Source organism: Dioscorea cayenensis, chromosome 5 (assembly GCF_009730915.1).
Source record: "Dioscorea cayenensis subsp. rotundata cultivar TDr96_F1 chromosome 5, TDr96_F1_v2_PseudoChromosome.rev07_lg8_w22 25.fasta, whole genome shotgun sequence".
Lineage (NCBI taxonomy): Eukaryota > Viridiplantae > Streptophyta > Magnoliopsida > Dioscoreales > Dioscoreaceae > Dioscorea > Dioscorea cayenensis.
The window spans coordinates 1,952,441-1,961,201 of record NC_052475.1 but is presented as its reverse complement, the minus strand read 5'-3'; the positions used below and the strand labels follow the sequence as shown (position 1 = coordinate 1,961,201).

At 32.5% G+C, this 8,761-nt stretch overlaps 1 protein-coding gene across 1 annotated transcript in view; it reads right to left on the bottom strand.

The window, feature by feature from the left end:
- LOC120262017 (DNA mismatch repair protein MLH1-like) overlaps positions 1 to 4,470 on the bottom strand; it is a 33,888-nt gene extending 29,418 nt beyond the window's left edge. Inside the window, exon 1 of the transcript XR_005536690.1 lies at positions 4,286 to 4,470. The gene's annotated coding sequence lies outside the window, so the exon portion shown is untranslated. The remainder of the gene's footprint in view (positions 1 to 4,285) is intronic.
- Positions 4,471 to 8,761: the final 4,291 nt, after the last annotated feature.

Sequence of the window (8,761 nt, the reverse complement as noted above, 5' to 3'; positions counted from 1 at the left end):
AGAATAAGTAATATTCTATACAAGCTTACAGCCCTCTGCCCACAAGGATCCTGGCAGGAACTCTTTGAGAGTCGAGGACAATATTTCTAACCACAACCAATCTTTGGCTGGAAACACACAGCACAGATAAGTTCAAATGTGACAGTTTAGCCGCCCACGCTCTTATCTATTTCTTTTGTGTTTGTTCAAACAGAACGCATGGCGCAGGCAGGTGCAATCGTGGTACAGAAGATAATCTTTTGCTGCAGTGAAAATCCACTCGTCACGCTCAGCAGCTTCCTGTGGCTGCAGCCATATTTCACTGAGTTTCACTTGCGGGGCGCTGGCGTCAGTCAACTAAAAAGCTGCAACCACAGGCACCAGGTTGACACTCTTTTGGGCACAAAACCATACTTTGTAAACGTCATGTACCGCAGGGCACATGATTGTTCGTGTCCCAGGATTGGTGAAGCTGCTGTCATGGCTGCGGGACAGCATTGGCCACCAGATGTGCTGAAACTCTATTCGAAGGCACAAACCGCCACCAGCACTGGTCACCCCACCACCAGCACCGGTCACCCCACCGGACCACCACCAGGACCGAGTCACCCCACCACCACCAGCGACGGTCACCCCACTGGCGACAGAAACCCCTTCAATCACTAAATGAATATGTTCTTTATCAACGATAGCACAACGACGGTGTTTAGGTACTTATACTTTATTCAATAAGTTAGTTTTTAGTTATCCCTGTCATGCATGCCTTACCTGGGCTACATGTCAACTGGACATCTAATCATTGATCTGCAGGAGCTAGGTATGAAGAAAGCTAAGCAGGATTAGCTCACATTCAGTACATTCATAAAGTAGATGTCTATCTCCTGCAGAAACAATGCAGAAAGTGTGATCAGCTAGGCTGTTACATGTACAGTTTTTACAATATCCCAAAACTGAAAGGTTTAAAAGTACGCACATGCTTCTGGATTTTTGGCAAAAGCCATTGAAGGCTTCATATGATAATGTAATACATTCATCCTACTGGTGTAGACATTAGAGTCAAACATATTTGCAGACTAATGGAGACAGTTTTGATCTGTCAAGGTTCTATTCATAGAGAGCATAATCGACATACATTGACAAGTGATTTTGCAAGTCTAAATCATTTTTAGTAAAAATCGTAGATCCACTATATTAAATAAACTAAGCAACTAGTAAATTCTAATAGAATATGAACTGAAGAATAAGACCCTAAAAAGTGAACTTGTTAATGATCTTTTTTTTCTCTTGAACTTTTCTTGCAAAAGAAAATTGAAATATTATTTGCTTATCCTATCCCATATCATTGTAAGTTCTCTAATATAGTGGAGCTCCTTACACAGAGCCACCACAGACGCACAAATACACAAACAACATGATGCTACATTACCCTAAATGAGATTTAACAAAATAAATTATAACAACATGATGCTACATTACCTAAATAAATTTAACAAAATAAATTATATAATTTAATGGGCAAATTACACAGAGTGGCAGCTAAATACTTATAAATCAAAACCTATTAACATATCTGAGATAGAAATGTCCTTGTAGTGTTAGCACTCATCAACTTGGACTCTATTGTGTTCTGGCTCCTGTCAGCAATACCATCCTGATTCAAAAAGGCTTACCTCGATCATTCATACAAATAGGTAAAATTAAGCTATTTACCATCTGGATGGTAGATTTAGACATGCAATTGAAGAAGTGATGTGTAGAGCCACTAATATGGGTAAATGCAAACCTATCTTGAACTCAAAAAGCATGTTTAGCAAAACCAAAAAGAAAGATGGACCATTTGAATAAAGTTAGTTTGCTGATTTATTTCATAAGAGTTACCAAGGATACCTCTCCCTTTTGCTGGATGTATATGTATATCTACATCTTCAGGTGATAAGTTAATAGACACATAAATGAATGGTTTAGAAAGCTTTTTGGCAAAGTTGCAGAATACACAATTTCTATAGCTCTCTTCAATTCTGCACATTCAACCAACCTATCAGAATCCAAAACCCCCATAAAAATTATTAGCAAAGTAAAAATGGAGGTATACACAAGCAAAAAACTATTGCACATGCAAACATAAATCCTTTTCTAATTAACATGTTAAATTAACACTTTGTTTCCATATTTCAAGAAGACTTTCCAAAAACATTACCTAAAAAAATCTGAAAGTGAAAAAAATTGTTCACATCTCACATCTTGAGGCAAAGCAACACACTAAGGAAACCAAGTCGAAACAATTTTAAATGAAATCAATTAAAACCTTAAAACCCAAAGGCTTGATGAGTAAAAATATGGACTGACATTAGAAGATTAATTAAATAAATGATTCATCAATAATGTTGTCACAATGCATGTAGATGAAATAATTGAAAGATAGATGAAAGAAAGAATCAATGAAAGGCGTCCAAAAATCAACATGGTTTTTCTAAAAAGTGCCAAAAAGTACTTCAAAAATTTAACAAATAAATGCTTGCAAAAAGAACAGGTAACCTTGGATAATGGAGAAGCAACATGGGTTTGAGACCCTTGAAAAAGTATTCACAACAAGTATTTCCTTTCTCACTATGGATCTATTTCATACATTGTTTCCACCTTTTCAATATATATATTAACTTTGCCAGTTGCCTGGACAGACATAAATTATTTTAGTGCTTGTTATACACCTAAACAAAGTCAAGAACTAAAAAGCAAATTTTTGCCTTTGCTCCTCAACCAATTAATAGTATTTCTAGCCTCCATTCCTCTGATTCTCCAACAATGACAGCAATTTAACATTTAAATTTCAAAATACTCCTAAAAAATTTTCCACCGAACAATAACACCATAAACGTAAGCCTTGTTAAGAGATGATGACTAAACCTGTGCTCACAGATAACTAGCAATGATTAATCCTCCAGGCTCCAGCTAAATGATCCATGAATCAGTACAGTAAATGCTGCCTGGTTATATCATGCAAAAAGGTTAGATTCTTTCCGCCAAACAATCTTGATCTACTCAAATTGTTTAACATCACCTACAAATTATTTTATGATAATAGCTGGAACATGTTATGTCCTTAACCCATCTCTTAATTTGGGACCGAGAATCTGTCTTGTCTAAATGCAGCAGAAATCTAAGTTAACCAGAGTTCTAAAAATTACTAGCAGGAATGTAATGCCACCACTCCAGATGAGATTGAAGGATATTATGGTAAAATTTGAGGGCAACAATCTTTCTTGGGATTATCTTGACATTCCAAAGCAAATGTTATATCATACCACAAGCAAAATAAGACTTTGTCCTGTCATACCTAACATGAGTTCAGATATATCAATATCATATAAGCATGCATTATTTATGCAGGTCTTCTTTCTAATTTAGATTATGTGCGCATCAACTCTAAATATCAACACACATATTTAGCTCTCATTTTTACCTGCTTAAAAACACAGCACTTAACCAACTTCTCCTGGTTGGATTTGAATTAATTACAGAAGGATAATTCAAGTTTAACACAATTGTGTCTACAAACTCCACAACTTAGTTTCTGAAGCTATATCTAATCATAATTTCCAAGCGCAGAATGTATTTAAAACCTGTTGCCGTACCATTAATGAAAAAAGCACCATCGTTGAAACAAAAACTATCCAATATCCATTACTTCCAATGACAAGTTCTACATGTGTCAAAGAGGGTACAAGACGATCTATATTAAGTATCTATGATGTGATTTTTCCACTTATTTTATCAACTAAACGTCAACCTTTCTGTTACAATGAAAAAGTTGGGAACCAACCAGATATTATTTGTTAACTTTGAGAAAATCTTAACATTAAACAAGATTATTGTCTATAAAAATCTTGTTATATAGAAAGTTCAAATTTTCTATCAACTAAAAGGGACAGTCTTCGGCCACATTTCCTTAGTAAATTAGAGCGCCACCAAGCACTAATTTTCAATCTTACTATATATCAAAGTTCAAATTATCAATCAACCTAAACCATAATAATGATATGACACTACTAATAAATTTGTCATATGAAACAGCAATTACTGGACCGCTAAGACACTTCCCTCCGAGAATGGAACTAAAATTTTTAACCTCCATCGCTCTGATTGTTGCAAAAAGCTGAAATTTAATAATGGCAAACAATGGGAAAGGCCAAATTAATGTCCTTCCGTGGAGAAATCATCAGAAGAACCACTCAGATACGTCGTGAAGGAAAAATCAAATGCAAGCAAGGCATTTTGGGGTATCATATACAGGAGAGGAAAAAAATACCCGGATGCTATGGCCGTTAACAGAAACCTGGATGAGCTGGAGTCCTCCATCCTTAAACAACGATGGAGATGGAGGTAGCACCGGCGCAGAGGCTATTCTCAACAAGCTCCTTCACCGCCAAAGATGGCCGTTGCACCACTTCCCTTGCTGCGATCCAGTTCAACATCAACTAACTATCCAGACGCCATATCCCGCAACGGCTGCTTCCTCGCTACCGCCGTCGCCTCCTCCAGCTTCTCCACGTGATCGGACTCATACATCTCGATGAGCGCTCCGGCAGGTTTTGGGCTTGCTTGGTGGGGGTGCTGGACGAGTTTAGAAAGTAAAAAGTAAAGCGGAGGAAATGGGAAATAAAAAAAAGGAACTACCGGTCGTAGGGGCTGCAAACAGACGTGTTCTTGGATCAGGCCAGGCCGGGTTTAGATCGGATTTTTGTCCATAATTATTAAAAATTCAAATTTGTTCAAGCCTGAGTCAGGGCTCGAAAGATTTGAGATTTAATCCTACCAGAACCCATTTAAATTTAATGAGACCTTTACCCAAGGTTTGCCCAAGTCCATACTAAATAAGTTTTTTCATCAAATAATATATAAAAGTATAAAAAAAATTAATAATATTATTAATATCTGAATATGACCAAATATTATTCTACAAAACACTTAAAAATTAAAATACCAGATGCAAATCTTTATTCAATTATAACAAACCATTATAATTAATGGCAATCAATAATAAATATATATTATATAAGTATATACAAAACTAATTAATAAATATATTTTATAATTCGGATCGGATCGAGCCGGGCCAGGCTTTTAATAATGAAATCAAACCCAACACGTTTTTTAAAATAGGCTTCTTTTTTTTGTCAAGACCAGGACATCAGGACTTATATATTTGTCCAAACTCTCCCAATTTTTGGATGGGTCTTTGGGCTTAGGAGGGTTGTCCCGTCCCTTGAGCGAGTCTAGCGCTAAAAGCGAACCAAGTCTGCTCGAGGCTCGACTCAAAAAAATGCTCGTTTATTAACCAAACGATCAAGCTCGAGCTTGATTTTCAAGCTTGAGTAGATAATCAAGCCGAGCTTGAGCCTTAAATAACTCGGCTCGCTAAGGCTTGTGAGAACTGAGAAGCTTAATACTGTACCATATGATATTGTAGCAATTTAAATATTTTTTAAATTAATATTGTAGCTATTTTATATTGATTAAAATTACTGTAGCACACATGCTGTACTTGTATTATTGTAGCAGATTACTGTACTAGTACATACTGTAGCTATTATACTATAGCTACAGAGCAAAACTTGAGCTTGATATTTTCTTAGCAAGTCAAGCTCAAGCGTCACAAAGGAAGCTTGAAATAGGCTTGGCTCGAGCTCGGAAGCTCGAAATAGGCTTGGCTCTAGCTCAGTTCAAATAGTATCAATACAAGCTTGAACATAACAAAGCTCGGCTCGATTGCAGCCCTGGCAGCGGTCCCGTAACATATAATCCTTTTATAATTTGGATACCCACAAATGATCCTCCAAATTTGCACATCCCTTATAAATCCCTCCTTTTCATTTTTTATTACCAAATTCATCGAGAAACCCGATGTTAAGTTCCCTATGTAAATTACGAATACCCCACTTATTGTTACTTTTTATCATAGCGAGTGAAAAAGCAATGTTTTAATAACTCAGCCCTAGTGACCGAACCCGGTTGGATGGTCGGTTTACTGCTCAATCGACTCAATTGGCGTGGGTCAATTAATTTAATTATTTTTAAAAATAAATAAATATTCAAAAAAGGAAATTTTTGATTAAAAATTAAGGAAAAATATAAAAATTATGTATAACATAAAAATAAATAGATATAAAAAAATATTCATCATGTAATTCGATTTGAGTAATGATATTTAGGGTGGAATTGATGAGTACGAATGACGTGGATGCCAAGTTGGCATCTATATCAGGATCCACGTCATTTTTTTTTATAAAAAAATCTAATTTATATTTATCATCTAAAAACTTAGTGTAAAGCGATAAGCCCGAAACCTCCTCCCTAAAACCCTAAATTATAAAGACAAATTTCAATGTTATGCGATTTATAATTTAGGGTTTTGGGCTTAGGTTTTACTGTTTAGGGTTTAGGATTTAGGATTTAGGGTTTATGTTTTTTGAATTTTGGGTTAAAGATTTTATAATATTTGGGTTTAAGATTTTAAAATATTAGGGTTTAGAGCTTAGGATAAATCCTTAAAATTTTAAAATTATAAAACAAGGGTTTAGATTATAAAAAAATTAAATCTTTTCTAATAAAGAGATAGATAAAGAATTACATAACATTTGCTTAGCTAGGACTACTAATTTAAGCTAAATAGTATTATTTAATGATTTGAATTTTAATATCATTCAAAGTGGTTTGGTTTCGGAATCTCATATTTAGTTTAGAATATAATTACTAGGAATGTGAATATGGTTCGAACATTTGGTTAACTGGGAATCTTATATTATCAACTATTTTTAAATGTCAAATATATTAAATTTCATTAATACATGTTACTAATAAAAAAAATAAAACTTTAATTTTAAAATATTCAATTTTCATTAATATTAATTAAACCCAACTGTATTATTTTTAAAAAATATATAGTTTTTATTAAAACTAAACAATAACCCTTATGGTGTTAAAATGAATTAAAAAAAAAAAACAAATGAAATCATAATATATGGGTTTAAAAGAAATTTCTCATCTTGTTGCTTAATATTTGAAGTGTCATCTCCTCTGTTTTTAAATGAATGAGTAGAGCTATTACTAGACACAGCTCTCCAAGCCAACCAAAATTTATTGAGTTAAATAAATAAATAAATAATAATACCAAAAACTTAACAAATCGATATTACAAGATAAGATACTTATCATTATTAATATTATTAATGACAAATAAAAGATAAATTGAAAATTATTTATTTAAATTATAGCATTATCTGCCATGTGGCAAAAGACTATTGAATAATAAGATAAGATTATTATATAAGACATTTATCACTACTAATATTATCATTAATGATTTATTCGAATTTATCATTAGTTTGATATTTAATAGGATCTCTGTTAGGTTTTGGAGGGAAACAATTTGCTTTTGATTGACACGTGGAAAAATTTAAAAGTAGACTACACCATGTAAAATTGTTATGAATAGCATCCAACTTAACATCTAATATAACACATCAGATAAATCAAGTAAATAAATCAAATTTTAGCTAAGTCTTATTCATTGAACAATGCATAACAAAACCAAAAATTAAATATATATATATATAAACTACGGTAGTTGTATGAATATGTAATAAACCACTCTAAAATTTTCATGAATATGCATGATGTTGTTAGGGAGGGTTGGCAACGGTGATTGTTGTTGCATGGGTTGTTCCAATAGTTGTTGTTGTTATTGTTACAGCGGTTGGTCCAGAGGTTATTACTGGGTCGTGAAAGTCGTTGATGTTGATGTTGATTGTTGTTTCAGCTGTTGTGGTTGTTCCCTAGTTCTATCTGCATAAAAATTAAGCATAGCATCATATTTTTGGTCAATGCACTAAATTAATAATTTCTCAAAAATGCATAAGATAATAATTGTTTGAAAACTTTATAAAACCTAGTGAAATTATAAATTAATAATTCATCCAATGCATAGATAAAGTACTATATAAAATTTATAGTATTGAAATTTTTAGATCTGCTTCTATTTATATTAAAAATATACTTGCAAATTTAGCTTACGCTTTATCTTCCAACCATTAAAAACACTTGCGTTAATTTTTCAAAAATTTATTATTATTACTATTATTATTATTATTATTATTATTATTATTATTATTATTATTATATGTTTAGTGTGAATATAGCACTTGGTTATGGTTTTTGAAATCTTTATGGGAATTTCGACTTTTATTTTTTTATTTTTATATTTTGATAAAAAAATTTAGAAAAATCATTCCATAAGTTATTCCTCATATATGCATAAATTGCATATAAGTTTGGTATCTATGTTTTCATTTATCTTCATTTGTCTTTGTTTTCCTAATTGTATAAAAATAGGAAAACTCCTCTACATTAATAATATTCATTTATTGATAAATTAATATATTATTAATTCATCAATAAATAAATAACCTCTATAAAAATAATATATATTTTATATTAATTCGAATTTTATTTGAATTAACATCATGATTATATTAATTTAAATTAAATAAAATTTCCCATCAGTTTATCATTGGAATATTCAAATGCTAAAACCTAATATGTACTCTGGATTGGGTTCAAATTTCTGAATTTGGTCAAGGACTTGACTCATAACCATAACAGAAGCAGCACATCAAAAATTTTTTTATTTTAATTCTTTCTTCAAAAAAATAAATTGAATGCATTAAAAAATAACGCAAGTCCATTGTGCACAGTAAGCAGTAAGATTAGGCTACAGTGAACACGA